The 16,299-nt window shown below is 42.7% G+C and overlaps 1 protein-coding gene across 4 annotated transcripts in view; it reads right to left on the minus strand.

Annotated features, from left to right (window-relative positions):
• USP22 (ubiquitin specific peptidase 22) overlaps positions 1–16,299 on the minus strand; it is a 104,543-nt gene that overhangs the window by 42,138 nt on the left and 46,106 nt on the right. The window lies entirely within an intron of this gene.

Consider the following 16,299-nt stretch of genomic DNA (forward strand, 5'->3'; position numbering starts at 1 on the left):
CACACAGAGAGCTCTGTGACTCACTGATTTATCACACAGTTGTTTCACCAGTTAAGTGAAAATATCTGCGTCAAAAAGTTGGCTTTATAACCGATGGCCATATGTAACTGCCAAGATTCTTTCAGTGATGCCTTAGCTCTGGAGGAGGGAGGAGATCTTCAGAAAGCTTCCCAAGCAGTTTCCAGAATGCATGAGTACCACCACCACCACCACCACATGTGCGGCTTCCAAAATCCCCCATAATATCTAGTAAGATCCATCCCTTTAGGAATATTTTAGTTAGGTTAACAGTCATGTATCAATATTTCATTTGTTTTAAAAGAAAGTAAGTACAGCTAAAGGCATCAAGCATATGCCTCTAGGAAGAAAATAATTGGAACAGATTGCAGATTAAATTATACCCCATTGTAACATACAAAGACACTCCTCCTCACTTTCAAATCCCCAAGTTAGCTGCTAGGGGTTATATGATTAAGTTGTTTTCTATGTGAAGTATATGCATAAGTTTTCTTATAAAGGGTAAATGCTGTTGTGGCTGAATAAATCAGACTTTCTCACAAACAAATTTCATGAAGTTTAAATCTCACTCGGTCTTCAGGCCTTCAGCCAAAGCAAAATTCCCTTCAGCAGGACATTTTTTACTTCAGTGAATCTGATGCTTGTAATCTTCAATTTCATGCTCTGCAAAATGTGTATGAGTAAATCAAGTTTGCTGGTCCTTTCTGAGTAGGATTTCTTCTACTCAGATTAGACATCCAAAAGTGAAAGAAGCTAAAGAGATCTCATCAACCACTTGATTCCAACAATATGAGACATGCACTCCTGAAGAGAATTTAGTGTATTTTTAAAGGATTAAGATTGGCATAAATCGAGACATCCAACCATATTATACAGAGAGGGAAAACCTTCTTGCCCCCAAGGGCCAGGAGCTGTGGGGAGAAAGTTGCGGTTGGTATATGCCAGCGGACTTTGAGGAATGTAAACCTTAACAGGGAGGAAGCAAATTCAACAGGAGAAATTGGCCAAGAGTGCAGCATGGGTACTTCCACAGGTTGAACTGGAGATTTCTGTGGGTCACACATGGCCCATGGGTTGCCGAGATGTATATTGTAAACCTAGAGCAGCAATTTAAAAAGGATCATCAACTGAACCCTTCAAGCAGACCACTTACTGTGTAGTATTTCTGCCAGACAGCAATTGCTCTCAGCAGTAGAGGTGGATGGTGGCATTAACTCTCTTTTTCAACATTGCAAGGCTATTCTGAACAATTTGAAACATTAACATCTCCCACATTCCACTGTCAACGTTCAATAACGTCTGCCATTGGTTTGTGGGTTTGCTGGTGCTGGCCTTTAAAACCTTGAATGGCTTAGAACCAAATTATATCAGAAACTGCTTAGTCCCATATGAACACTCTTACCTGTCTTGGAGGTCTTGCTCTATCCCATGTACTTGTGAGAACAGGTATGCAAGCACAAGAGATGGGGCCTTTTTGGTGGTTACAGAGAGGCTGTGGCATTCCTACTTCTTGGTGGGGTAGGAGACCTGTGGCCCTATACAATATACCGTATTTTTCGTTCTATAGGGCGCACCGGCCCATAGGACGCACCTCATTTTTGGGGGGGGGGAATGAATAAAAAAAAATTATCCCCCCCCCAGCCGCGGCTGCTGCCCCAAGCCTTGCGAACACTCACCCGAAGCATGGGGAGCCCTCTGGAGGGCTCCCCGTGCTTCGAGTGACAGGCTGCCGCCCCAGGCCTCGCGCGCCCGTCGGGACCTCCCGCCGGGCGCGCAAGGCTTGCGGACACTCGCCCGAAGCACGGAGAGCCCTCTGGAGGGCTCCCCGTGCTTCGGGTGACAGGCTGCCGCCCCAAGCCTCGCGCGCCCGTCGGGACCTCCCGCCGGGCGCGCAAGGCTTGCGGACACTCGCCCGAAGCACGGGGAGCCCTCTGGAGGGCTCCCCGTGCTTCGGGTGACAGGCTGCCGCCCCAAGCCTCGCGCGCCCGTCGGGACCTCCCGCTGGGCGCGCAAGGCTTGCGGACACTCGCCCGAAGCACGGGGAGCCCTCGGGAGGACTCCCCGTGCTTCGGGTGACAGGCTGCCGCCCCAAGCCTCGCGCACCCGTCGGGACCTCCCGCCGGGCGCGCAAGGCTTGCGGACACTCGCCGGGGCTGCAGGCTGCTGCCCGCAAGCCTTGTGAGCCCGCGGGAACTCCCGCCGGGCTTGCAAGGCTTGCGGATAGCTTCCTGAAGCCTGGAGAGCGAGAGGGGTCGGTGCGCACCGATGCCTCTCGCTCTCCAGGCTTCAGCGAAAGCCTGCATTCGCACCATAGGACGCACACACATTTCCCCTTCATTTTTGGAGGGGAAAAAGTGCGTCCTATGGTGCGAAAAATACGGTATACTATACTGTGGCCCTATACTATACAATAGCACATGGCGCCGAGCCAAAAGGGTGCAAAATAATAAAAAATAATTTATTGTGAAAATAATAAATATATGGGGGGCACTTAATTTTGTCTTTGCTCAGGGCACCATATTACCAAAGTCCACCCCATTGGATGGCACAGAGCACATGCTTTCTGTGCAGGTGGTTGCACATTGAATCTCCAGTAACTTCAATTAATAGGGCCTAGTATCAAGTGATGGGAAAGATCCCTGCCTTACGCCCTATAGAGTTGCTACCAGTCAAAGTGGATGGTACTGGGTTAGATGGAGAAAGAATGGAACGTCATAGGCTGTTTCCTACATTCTAAAAATGGTTCATACATGAGTCATCACAAAATAAAAATCTGTCGCAAGATCCAGAACTAAATTACATTGTATAAGCAAGTGGATGCTACACTATTTGTTTTCCTAGGGAGCAGCTTACTTCCCGGGAGTAAGGAAAAGAAGATGCAACAAAAAGGAGAGCAGTTTTCATTCTGAGTACATTGCAACTACAGAATTAAGGTATGCATTGTGATTAGCAAACGTATTTATTTCAAAAAGCATTTTGAAATATGTACTTCTGGACTAGATTTTGCAGACTGAACATTCATCCATGAGAAGGTACACCAGAATGTCTTTATTCATTTAACTAGATTTCAAACGGAATCACAGATATATTTTGTGGGGTTTTAAATAAACATGATTGTTACTTGTGTTCCAAGCTTTAGGGGATGTGATGAACAAATGAATGTGATGAACAAAAAAATTGCAGCAACAGAATTTATAAGTTCATTTATGTAAAAGAACTACAGATATTCTCAGGACCTGGATATCACATTATTTATGTATGCCCCCTTTCTATGCTCTCAAGAACTCAGCTTCCAAAAATGCCCAAATCCAAAACTGGAAGTGGGAAACAAAGCCACTGCTGCTCACATTCTGTATAAAGGAAAAACCAAGTCTCAAAACCAAACCAATCCAGTATGTGCTCAAATAAAGAAATAATTCAAAACTTCCACAAAAGCCAATGGTTACATAAGCATAACTCTCTTGACTAAAATACAAACAAATGTTATGAGTGTGTTTTGCATTCCTAAACAGTAAAATCCTGATAACAAGCATGCATTGGAGGCTAAATCAGATATAGGAAAACAGGTAGCCAAGAGCAAAAAAATGAACCAGTAAAACTGTAAACCAACAAGCAAGCATTCTGTCTCTTTTTACATTACACAGTTCTAAATGCCATAATATAAGGAATGCTGGAAGTTCTTCATAAAACAGGGGTGGGAGAGGAAGCAAACATTCAGAACAGCAACAGATCCTATATAACTTAGCATCTATGCCACAAACTTTTTGAAGAGTTAATTTCTGAACTTCTGATTTATCATCCAATCCCCTAAATGGAAATCTGTAAGTAGCGTCACTAAGGCGCATGATCACACCAGACATATGAACATCATTAGGTATTGAAAACCTAAGCGAACTGCATCCAAATCACCAGATTAGACACATCCCGTTAGGCAGCAAATCTGGGAGCTTTGATTTGACTAAAATTTAACATCAACCACAGATTTCTAGAAGCAACAAACCTCTTAGAACTCTGAAGCAGCTGTGTGATTCTTCTTTCACAGATGGCTGGTACAATTGAGCCTCCTGGAGCAGGCTGCTTTCAGAAAAGCTTTCTGGCCATTTATATACATGCCTTTTTCTTCTCTTTTTTGGAGGAAAAAAATACACATCAAGGTTTTAAATTCTCTCATTATTACTGTATTAGTCAAAGATGACAAGCAAAGGCCCAAGTATTAGAAAGACCGAAGAGATAGTGGTAACTGAAAGCACAAAACTACCTTTCTGCCTTTTTTTAAAGTAAAATGTTACGGTGCTGTCAACTTCAAAAAGAGAAGTGTTTAGATCTTTGTATCTGCTGTAAAAAAAACTGGTCTATTTTAAAACATTCTCGGCGAATAAAAGGAAGGTGTTTTTTTCTGTTAGTTGATTCTACTGGAAAAACTTGAAGTATTTACTGGTATAGGGCTTTAAATGTGAATTTTACATTTATTTTATAACCAAAAGTCCCCTGTGAGAGGGTGATTTTGCTAATACTGCTGTAAGACAGTTTATGCAAGGAACTCAAACTGTTTTCAGAAATATGAATAAGCCTGCAGTTTGGTCTGGAAAATATCGGTCTTAATTATCCTTACATCATATGTGTAGATATAAAATATAAATTTCAGCAATCTGAAAGCAAATCAGTTAATTAAAAAGCTTAATTAGGGAACAGCTCTAATTATTCATTTCCCAGTAAATTTAAGCTATACTACGCAAATTAAAAATATTTAGGCAGTATTTTATGCCACTCTTGACTCAACATGTGTATTCTAAGTCAAAACTGGAGTTAGCAAAAACCACTTTCAACCATGCTTGTTAAGACTGCCACTTCAGTAAAAAAAAAAACCAACACTTAGCCCACCCCTTTTAAAATTTGTAACCAAACTGATGGTTCGTTACTCTAGTTCACCTCTGAGCTAGATATTGGAAAGCAAAATAAACAGGCAAAAAAGTAGCACATTTTCTACTTTTAAAAGTAGGCAGTCTTCCACATCTTCCCCACATCTCTACTTAGGCCCTTGTGTACAGAAGCTCATGCATAGTTTATACAATACTGAAAGATGAAGCAGTGTTTCTGGTTGCTGCCTAGAGAACCAGAAGTAATTTCCAGGCCACTGTTCTGCACCCCCCCCCCCCGCCTGTGCCACCTTTATGCTGAAGAACTATTGCAATATTTATTCCACTCATGCTTCACTCTCAGGTCATGCGGCCCGAGTGTCACACAGCTGCAAAAGCCACCTGCCACTGTTGTGTTGCCATTGTCTGTGGCACCTCCCCCAGATCTCATCATTCTTCCTGAAAAGGATTTGAATTCCTTCCCTTTTCGTCCTCTCTCTCTCTCTCTCCTTCTTTTTTGGGCTAAAGTAAAACAACAACAACTAAAAGTTTCTTCTCGCTGCCTTTTTAAAATTATTTTTTTCTGGCAACAATGCAAATGGGAATCCCAGGTGGCTCTAGCTAATTACCCATGTGCTTTGGGAACCTAATGCCACCTATTGTTAATGCAGTAGAGTCTTCAGCCACAAAGTCACTTCATATGCTAATCAGAGGCAGGCTGATCCCTAGCTAATACCTCAGTCTGTTGAGGAGCACTGATCTTATGGAGGAGAGGGAGGGAGGGAGGGAGATGGTACAAAAATGTAAGTTGTGCTAGGAGACCAACAAGAAACTGAATTTTCCTCCCTCCTTCCACTGCTTCTATCACTACTGCTGTAAATTAGTTTGAACGTTGAAAGAAAACAGGAAGAAAAATAATAATTCCGTTTCAATCAACTTTAGAAAACATTCAAGAGTGATCCAGTCAAAACATTTTCTGTCTTCCGATTCAGAGTATGCAGAGGCTGTCTGGTATGCCACAACAGAACAATTAAGCCTTAGACTGGAAGCCAGGGTTCATTCAGAGCCATGTCTATAAAGCTTGTTTTATATCAGCTAACCAGCTATGTTTTGTTGCTTTATGCTGTGCTCCTCACTTGCGCGATTTTTGCTTATGTGTGCAGGGACCCGGAACATAACCTCTGCGTAAGTGGGGGTGGGGGGAGATGCCTGTATTTCCTCTACGCAAGCAAAGATAAAAGTACACCATGTGTGGAAACAACCTGTCTATACTATCACCAAATGTTTATAGAAGCCACAGAATACTATGGCTTCCAATCATTAACATGCAGGGAAAAGATACCTTGCTAGTACTTCACAAGAATGTACATACAGTGGTACCTCGGGTTACATACGCTTCAGGTTACAGACTCCGCTAACCCAGAAATATTGCTTCGGGTTAAGAGCTTTGCTTCAGGATGAGAAAAGAAATTGTGCTCCGGCGGCGCGGCAGCAGCAGGAAGCTCCATTAGCTAAAGTGGTGCTTCAGGTTAAGAACAGTTTCAGGTTAAGTACGGACCTCCAGAACGAATTAAGTACTTAACCCGAGATACCACTGTATTTGTTTCCTCCCCATACTTGTAAGGCGGTCCCTGCCTGTTTAGAGGCTTATCTAGTCCAGCTTCCTTTCCCTACAACAGGGGTTTTCAACCCTGGGATGTCTTGAATGATGGTCAGGGTGCCATGGGCAACGCTGGCCTCTGTCCCTCTTTTCTTCCCCCTCTCCTCTTATGCCCTCCCAAAGGCTTGCACAGCTGATCCTTGCAGCAGCCCTGGCTACAAGCTCCCCAGGTGAATGGTGCCTCTGGGGCTGGCCAGAGGTGCTGGTTGCCAGGAGCTGAGGCAGCCTCGGAGTAAGCAAGTAAGCGGGTGAGGGAGCCCAGCCAGCCAGCCCACTAGCCCTTGCTGCTGGGAATGGAAAGACTAATGGGAGGCCAGGCAGGAAGGCACTGTTCTCGCCTTTCTTGTGCTTGCTGTGTGCAATGCCTGCCTGGGAGCTGAGTGTCCACCGCTGCCATTGCTGCTTCCCAAGGTAAGGTGCTGGCCTCACAATCACTTTCTCCAGTATCTGTCAGGCCGCTAAGGCTGAGGGCATCCTCCTCCCAGGCCCCTGGGGGGCAGTGTGAGAAGACACCTCTCTTTGGGGTGGGTGGGGAAGCTCAGAGACCAGGGGTGGTGGTGGCTGCTGCCCAGGACTCCCAAGGAGAGGGGAGAGGAGGCTGAGGTAACACTCAACAAGGAAGGGTGTTCGAAAAAGGGTGCGGGGCTGCTGGCTCTGCAGGCAAGGGGTGACATAACTGGCTCCTGAGTCCCACAGGGGTGGCGCAGAAAGAATGTAGTTGGTCAAGGGAGCCATGGACTCAAAAAGGTTGAAAACCTCTGCTCTAGAAGAATTAGCTAGAGACCTCTAGTAAGTCCAGAGGCAAGGCATGCGGACAACAGCCCTCTCTCACAGCTCCCTAGAAACTGGTGCAGAGGTATCTGAACCAGAAAACAGCAAGCAGTCGTGACCATAGCATTATCCTTCATGAATCTGTTCAAACCGCTTAAAAAACCATCTAAGCTACTTGTAGCCACCACATCATCTAAAATCAAATTCTGTAAGGTAACTACGGTTGGCATTCATCCGTCTCAGGAGACAATGGAAGAGTGCACCTTTGGGGAGTGAAGTCAAACCGTTGGGAGTGTTACAGGGCCTGGTGTGGCTGTAGAGACTGATACAAGACAGGCATGTTTTGTTGCAGCTAGAGCAAATGAAGGTATCCGGTTGTGCTGGTGCAGGTTTACCAAGGTGTCTCTTCTTTCTGCACTCCTCCCAGCGGTCTTTCCTCCTCTGGTCACTGTTGCAGATACACAACCTGACTGATCATCTGCAGGCACTGCCGTCATCTGCAAGGGGATTCCCACATGGTGAAGTTAATGTTGCCAGACTTCATGTCACATTTGCGGACATCTTTGAAACACAGAGCTGGTCTGCCAACAGGCCTGGTGCCTGAAGCCAGCCTCCCACAGAGCATGTCTTCCATTTGGGTAAATGACCAAGCCAGCGTAGACGTCACTGAGACAGGAGTGCAAACATGCTAGGAATGTGAGCTTGGGAGAGCACATCTTTGTTTGAGACTGTGTCCTGCCATGTGATGCCCCAAATCTTCCTGACACAGCACATGTGGAAGGCTTACAGGCGTCACTCCTGGCAGGTGTGAGCTGCCCACGTCTCAGTACCATAAAGCAATGTGCTCAACACAGAAGCCTGGTAGACATTCATCTGGGTATTGATCATTAGCATCCCATTCTCCCATACCCTTTTGGAGAGGCAAGCTGTTGCTGTAGCCGCCTTGCCAATACACTTGAGCAACTCAGCGTAGATAACTACGCATCAACCACACAGCTACGCATTATGTGAAATACATATTTTTGTCTCTACTGAAACTCCTCCCCTGCCCTTTAATTTCATTGGAGGACCCCACGTTCTAATGTTAAAAGAAAAAAGCCTTCTCCTTACTCACTTTTCCCCACATCATGCATAATGATATAATTCTTGATAATGTCCCCTCTTACTAGCCTTTCTTTCTAAACCAAACAACAACAACCTCCAAACCACAGGAGAGGTACTTCAGATTTGTGAACAGTGTGTCAGCCTTCTCTGAATATTCTCTCATTCTACAAATTCTAAGATTTTAACATCTTACAATGTGACAACCAGAACTGTATGCCAACCATGGTCACATCTGTATAAAGCCATAAATTAGAATTTTATTTCTGAACCATTTTTCTAACTTTCCCAAGCATAAAATTTACCACCCACGCCACTTGCCACACATCAGTTCTCATTTTCATGCCATTCACCACAACCAATATATATTTCCAGTTAACTCGTGAAAAACTGTGTTAACAGCAAGTTTGGCCATCTTACTGTACTCCCTGAACCCCAGATCATTTAAAAGGCAATGGCCCCGATACAGATGTCTGGGAAACCTCACTTCTTACTACACATTGTGAGACTTGTCCATTTTTCCTACTCCCTACTCTCTGCTTTCTGTTCTTTAACAGTTACGAAACCATAAGAGGACCCATCCTCTTATCCACAACTGCTAAGTTTATTCAGAAGCCTTTGCGTGAGAGACTTTGTCAAAAGCTTTTTGAAAGTTCAAGGACTGTACAGTCTTTGGCCTGGATCACTCCTATCCACATGCTTGTTGACACTTTCAAAGAACAGTAAAAGGTTACTGAGAAGCTCTTACCTTTACTCATGTAAATAAGCATCAATTTGCAGGAAACAGGCATACAGAATTTGAAAGAAAGGTTAAAGGAAGTCCAGTATTTTGAATTTTCTGTTTCAAAGGTGTAAACCTTTGTGAGCCATTTTGACCAATAGGAAGTATAGAAATGAACTGTAACAATAAAAGAATGCTCTGAAGAGGGAGGAGTGTGCATGAAATAGGGCAGGTAGATTGCCAGAGGAGTGTTCCTGAGATAATCTACCCACACCAACCAGTACATGCATAAAACTTGATGATGAGGTGTACTATCAATGTCACAAGCACTAAACAACAAGCCACCCGGAGTACATTTATGCAACCTCATTCCTTATGACATTTAATCTTTATAACTTCCTGATTTCTTTTAAGCATTTCCTAATAATATTTAAATTTTCTTGGTTTGCAGTGATAGCAATCTCTGATAAGATAAAACAAAAAAATTTTTTTCCTTCCAGTAGCACCTTAAAGACCAACTAAGTTAGTTCTTGGTATGAGCTTTCGTGTGCATGCACACTTCTTCAGATACACTAGTATCTGTGCATGCACACGAAAGCTCATACCAAGAACTAACTTAGTTGGTCTTTAAGGTGCTACTGGAAGGAAACAATTTTTTTTGTTTTGACTATGGCAGACCAACACGGCTACCTTTCTGTATCTGGTAAGATACTTTGCATTTTCATTGCAACAAAATATTGAGAAATGCAATTTCCTCTGGGGTTCTGTTGCTCTTGTGGACAGTAACTGGATTGTCTGCAATATATGAACAATTACACTTCAAACCTCCCTCTTCACAAAATAAAAGGATTGTGATCATTTCTTACATTGCCTCTTCAGTCTGTAACAATTACTATACTTTCAGCTGATGGGGGGGGAAATCAGACTTGCAATACTGGGATATTCAAAAATTCAGATTTAAGAAACACTTATGCACAGAGCCTGCAACTAAGCAGGACATAGGAATTCAGCTCTTGGATAAAGAATAGGGGAAACCTGTTATACAAAATGGGCTTTGTTAACAGTTTCAAGTAATAAAAAGTTGATCATGTAATTTCCTGTTCATAAGAACCTGGCCTAAGTAGCATATACATCTAGAACAAAAATCCCAAAACAGAAGGGAAAGTAAATAAATAATAATGGAGAAGGGAAGGGAAGAGAGATGATGCCATAAGATTAGGTATGAAGATAAGAATCCCAGGCTTCTCTTCAGATACAAGAGTGCATAAAATAAAATCATAAATGTTTAAATATCTGTGTAGCACAGTATTCTTAATCACTTTGACGAATATAATTCACAGGTAGTGTAATCAATCAAAATTTTAAGCTAATCAATGTATTACTGGACATTTCGAAACGGCAAACTTTCTTCCAAATTGAACAATAGGGCATGCAGATATTTTTAAGAAGCTGATAGACCAAACATGACAGACGTAAACAAACTGTCTATAGCTTGCCAGGGGGTTGGGTGGGGGGAAGATTCAGAAAACACCCTCTGCCACCATTGCCTTCCCAGTCCCACTTCAACACCCCTTCTGCAGAACACAGCTGGCTCTAGGGAAAAGGGCCATCTTGAATACTCTCCCCGCCCCCATCAGTAAGGGAAAGAGCAAACAGCAGAATGTACAGCAGCACAGGAGAGAAAGGAGGATGGGTGAAGGACTGTTTAGCCAAAGGAGGATGAAACTCTCCCCTTCAACCTACCATCTGCCCCCACCACTCCACCTGTGAAATTTCATACGCCTTTGGGAAACCTATAATAGAGTCTATACAAAGAAATATACAAGTCTAGAATGTGACAGATAAAGAAATAATGAGGTAAAGGGGAGGAAAGCATTTCTTCTCAATTATTTCTTACCAAAAAGGATTAAAACAGATTCACTAATGCCTACTGCAGGCAAGCCATGTCGTCTGAATAGCCAACAATATATACAAACGAAAACATGTGGAGGGGCTGTCCAAATAACAGCAAATTGTATCTGTATGCAATGCTGATGAATCAGTATGTAAGATAATACACTGAGAAATGGTTGGAAGCAGGTACTCAAGAAAAGTACTTTAGTGGAAGAAATCATTTTTTTTCCTGTCAAATGTAGCCCTAAACCCCCAACTCTCTGGGCACATAGTTTTAGATACTTTTAAATCTTGACACAGACAAAATTTGAAGGCTCAGTAGAAGACATTATTAAAAAACATGCCTTCAGAAATAAAGATCAGTCATTTCCCCTAATGCTTTGAATTTCAGGAGCCCCCCCCCCCACTATGGCACAGAAGCTTTCATGGAGTCAAAAGACTTTTCAGAGGCACTGAGGGTAGAATTTAATGTTGCACTTTTCCATCTACGCGTACATTGCAGGTTGCCAGATGGAGCAATCCTCCTTTCCCTCCATGCACTGTTCTGGGGTTTTCCTGACACACACACCTGAGGCAATTTGGGAAGGCGTAGGAGTAGGACAGAAGGGAGGGCTGGTTAGGTGAATCTCTCCCTAAATACTTTTAAGGGCAGCAAAATACAGTGTGGTAAACTGCAAATCTCAAAATAAAACTTTCAGCAATCAGTTAAACCATCTCCAAACAACTTGACCATTCTTGGGGTACAGGAATGGCTTCACACACCATCCCTGCTATTCAGTATGGATGGAGCTTCTGTTTTCTATTATATGTTAACTATTTCTTTGAACCTACATCATGCATTTTATGCATTGTGACTTGCTTGTATTTCTGTTGATTATAGTTTGATAATTATTTATTGTACTTTCTAAATTTCTATTTAATTATTATTTGCTGATATTTTGAGAGCCAATGTTATTGTGTACATTACTAATATATTCTAATGGATTGTTGAATGTTACTTTATTTTATATAAGTTGTTTATTTTAAAGCTATGTTTTATTATGGTGCATTTTTTTATTGGATCGGATTATTATGTGACCTTTGATGTATATTTTGTTGTAAACCACCTTGTGTATAGCAATATGGAAAAGCGGTATACAAATTAAAAGTGGAATGAAATGAAATACATTGTAGCCACACAACCCCAAGGTTACACATGTGAAACTTTTTCATTATTTATGCAATAGGCTTCTAGAAACAGACATTTCAAAACATCAACACAGTATGGCAAAAGCAATTATGAAGCCAAGGGGAAACTTGTTTCCATATACATAGGTTGAAAGTGTGCAGTGTTATTTATAAAGAGCCAGCAACTAAGGACTATACAAAGAGAGGCAAGCCCTGCCCACAATTATACAGACAAATAAGAACAGGAATTGTAACACCAGAAAGGAGCCAAAAGAGATACCGGGTTAGCAGGGAGGATTGATTTAAAATGACAAGATGTTTCATTTAAATCACATTTCCACCGATGCTTCCTGTCTTTTCATATATTTGTACAATGGTGTAAATCTGACCACAAAATCATGTCAATTGACACTGTTTCTCACAATCTTATATGAATACAGGAACCTTTACACTGGGAAATTTCATCTTTTCTTCTTTCTAGTGTTGTTCCTTTCTTTTCCACTCTGCCTTGGTCCACCCCCACCCTCAAAAACCAAAACAGCAAAACAAGAATGAAATATATACTTGACTGATAGGTAAAAGTAAGATAGGGGCAAAGTAGAGTAGCTAATTTTCATCAGATCAAACCTATGGTTTGTAAATATTCATATTTGAGAAACTATCTGGAAGAGGCATTGATTCAGTTTAGAAAGGCTAACAAGTTTAAATCAAGATTTAATATTAACCAAATTAGTATTTGAGAAGCTTTGTATTTGAAAAAAGCTTTGGTAAAAAATCCAATTTTAGATATAAAAAACTATTTTTAAAAATCATTAAATTTTATTCACCCTGTTGGGTAGGTCTGAAGAAAAGGAGATTAACAACAAAGAAAGTGACATGAATATCTGAAAATGCTTATCTTTGCCCCTTATTTCTTGGGAAATAGATGAATAAACCTTAGAGTCTATCTTCATCAATGAACCACCAGAATGAAGCAGATGTGTAGGTGTCAGCAAAAGTTGAAGTGATGAAAAATAAACAAAGGTGATATACTGTTAAAAAAAAAAGTAGAGTAAGAGGAGAAAGGCTGAAGAAAAGGAAGTTAGGAGAGAGAGAGAAGAATATGGCTAAAGTGAGAAACAGAAGAGCAAAAATAGAAGAAGTAGCTGAAGATAGAAAAAGACAACTATAACAGCTGGTCTTGTTCGGACATAACACTTAGCCAAATCATGGTTTAATGAGAACAAACCAGCGTGTGAGTTTCCATTTTCTTCCTCTCTGGTTCTGCTGCTGCTGCTGTGCCACCTATAACTAAGTCATAATTTGGCTTAGTGAGACATACAAGCCCAGGTTTGAGATTTGTCTCCCCAAAATAAACCACGAACCCAGGTTCACATGTAATGCCAAGTGTTGAAACAGATAGTCCTATCTGAGGACTTTGATTCTTTTGAAAAATGCCAGTGAGACATTGTGCCCTAGAAGTGCTGAATGTAACCCTCATCTTGACATGAACATAGAAAACTGGGCACCCAATGGTTCTCAACTCAGTCGCCATTAAGTCAGGCACTTGGCTGAGGTCAGCGTACATGCTGCTTACAAATGTTTACAGATGCAACCGCAATGACAATAACCACAAACGCCAAATTACTAGGATTATTTTACAGGAGGTACTTTTGCTGGGTAACATGGAAGGTTCTAACTCGGAATTTATTTATTTTTTTAATTAGGTCTATAAAGGGCTTTTATAAACCTGTGAGGTATGGTTGAGCCTAATGCCATTTGTAGCAATGTTAAAAGACAGAGTAATCGGTCTATGACGAAAACAAACAAAAACTTCTTGTCATGCCCCATGCTCCTTTCCCATGAGACTAGGAAAAAACAGGTTAAACATCTGCAGACATGACAACAAACAAATAAATTTAAACAGCATTTTGCTACTTTGACCCTAGCAACTTGTGTGCATGTTGTTTCAGCTTTGTCGGTCATTCCACAATAGGAGTCAAATTGCCCCCAAAAGATGAATGAATTAAAAGCACTGAATTGCCATAAAACAAAGGATGGGGCACTGAAATAATACATGGCATAGCTATGCACTATGTGGAGCATGAAGACTGGAAGAAAAATTCTTTCAAATATTGTCGAGTGTTGTCTAGATGCATTTAATCCCACCTGACGGTAGAGGGTTAAATTCCCTCAGTGCAAGGCAGCTTGCAAAGTGAGCTGCTTTGATGGGGCTATACAGCTCTCAAAGACTGTAGATTGTTAAACAGACTTTTCACAGGTAAATGCATAGCTAACTTTTGTGCAAGTTGTGCACAGAACTGCTTGCTGCTGCAATCTGTAGCTCAGGGTAGTAATGCCACACTGGCATAAGGAAAATAAAGCAGGGTATCTGTGTTCCCCTGTTAAAGCCACACACAGAGAAATACATAGGAAGTAGCAGCTCTTTTGGAACTCCTCCTTCCCAAAAAACACTAGGTTGATGGGGCAAGCAAGTGCCCCACTCAGCCCCACAAATCCAAATGTGATTAGTGCTGCAGGTTCATTGCCAGGGGTGCTCAATCTAGACAGGTCTTGGCTGGTGATAAAGGTACTACTTGCTTTAAGACATATCTGTCCTTGGGACTTTACCATAGGAACACATCCAATCTCAAGAAACCTGAATTTATCCCATAGTTTGAGAATGACTGGGCTAACTTTTAAAGAGCTTGTAAAGAGAAATTAAAGGATAAGTGATTGAAAACAAAATAAGGACCAATAATTGAACACAGCTGCATCACCTACAATACTCATGAAAAATGAATGGGCATTTTTTCAAAATTGTGTATACTGGAGTGACACACCAACACACACTCCAAAATCACTTTTGCATTTTTGGCAGAAGCTCCAGTCAACCCTGCGCTTTACCATCATGTAACTTTGCAGTGCATGTGGAGTTCTAGCCAGATTGCCATAACGAAGCTTGGGATGCCTGTTGCTATTGCCACTGGACCTTTGCTCCACCACCCTGCCAACTCATAGCTTGGAGTAGGCACAGGAAAGTTATTGTTCATTAGCTCCTGCAACACTGATAGCAAGGACAGTTAAATATTCTCATACAACCCCAGTCATTCCAGACCACTGACCACGCTTGTAGGGACTGATGGAAACTGTAGTTCAGTAGTATCTGGACAGCCAAAGATTCTCCAAACATGCTCTATACAGTGTTATGTTAAATCTACATCATGGGTCAGCAAACTAAGGCCCGGGGCCTGGATAAGGCCCACCAGGGTCGTAAATCCAGCCGGCGGAGCCTGCCGCCCGCTCGGTCAGTTGCCGCACCGGTTTAGCTCCAGTTTAGCTCTGCAGAGAGGCGCTTTCCCGGGACTACATCTCCCAACATCCTCTGAGGTTGCTCAGACTTCCACGACGCTGGCCAATCCGAAGCCTTAGCAACCTCAGGCCTCCCCTCCACTGGCCGGTTTGATGCAAGCCAGCAGCGAATGGCAACCCTTCCCGAGGCTTGCTGCTCCAATTGGGGCGAGGCGCAGGGCACGGCACCTTGTTGACCGCTAGCTCCGAGAAGGGAGGAGAAGTGAAGGGGCAGGAAGAAGCGGGAGGAGAGAGCCTGCGAGGAGGGAGGAGGAGGAGGGCTCCTCTGTGCTGCTCAGCAGTGGCACATCAGCAGTCTGAACAAGGTGAGTGGAGGTATCTCAGCCGCTCTGTCTCGGAGGGAAGGAAGGCATGTGCGCATGCGGGCACACACTGGCCCGCCACAAGTTCTGAGGGACAATGAACTGGCCCCCTGCAGAAAAAGTTTGCTGACCCCTGATACATGCACTGAAGAAGCAGGGTTTTGCTCACCTATCCTGCTCTTAGATCGTCCAGCTGTTTCCATTCTGAACTCAAATAGTCCCAAATCCATGAGTTTTGTTACCCTCTGAAAACTGGGGATATTTTTGTATTAATTGGGCTCCTGAAAAAATGTCAGGTGTGCCTTATTAGGTGGGGCATGTAATTGCAATCCCTTCCCCAACCACACAAAACCTTTAGACAGTTATAGTCAATTCTACACAGGGCACAAATGACTGACAGGCAGATCATCCATTATTTAAAAAGGGCCCAGAAGTAAAATTGTTTTATGCAAATCCTCT

Source organism: Podarcis raffonei, chromosome 14 (assembly GCF_027172205.1).
Source record: "Podarcis raffonei isolate rPodRaf1 chromosome 14, rPodRaf1.pri, whole genome shotgun sequence".
Taxonomy (NCBI): domain Eukaryota; kingdom Metazoa; phylum Chordata; class Lepidosauria; order Squamata; family Lacertidae; genus Podarcis; species Podarcis raffonei.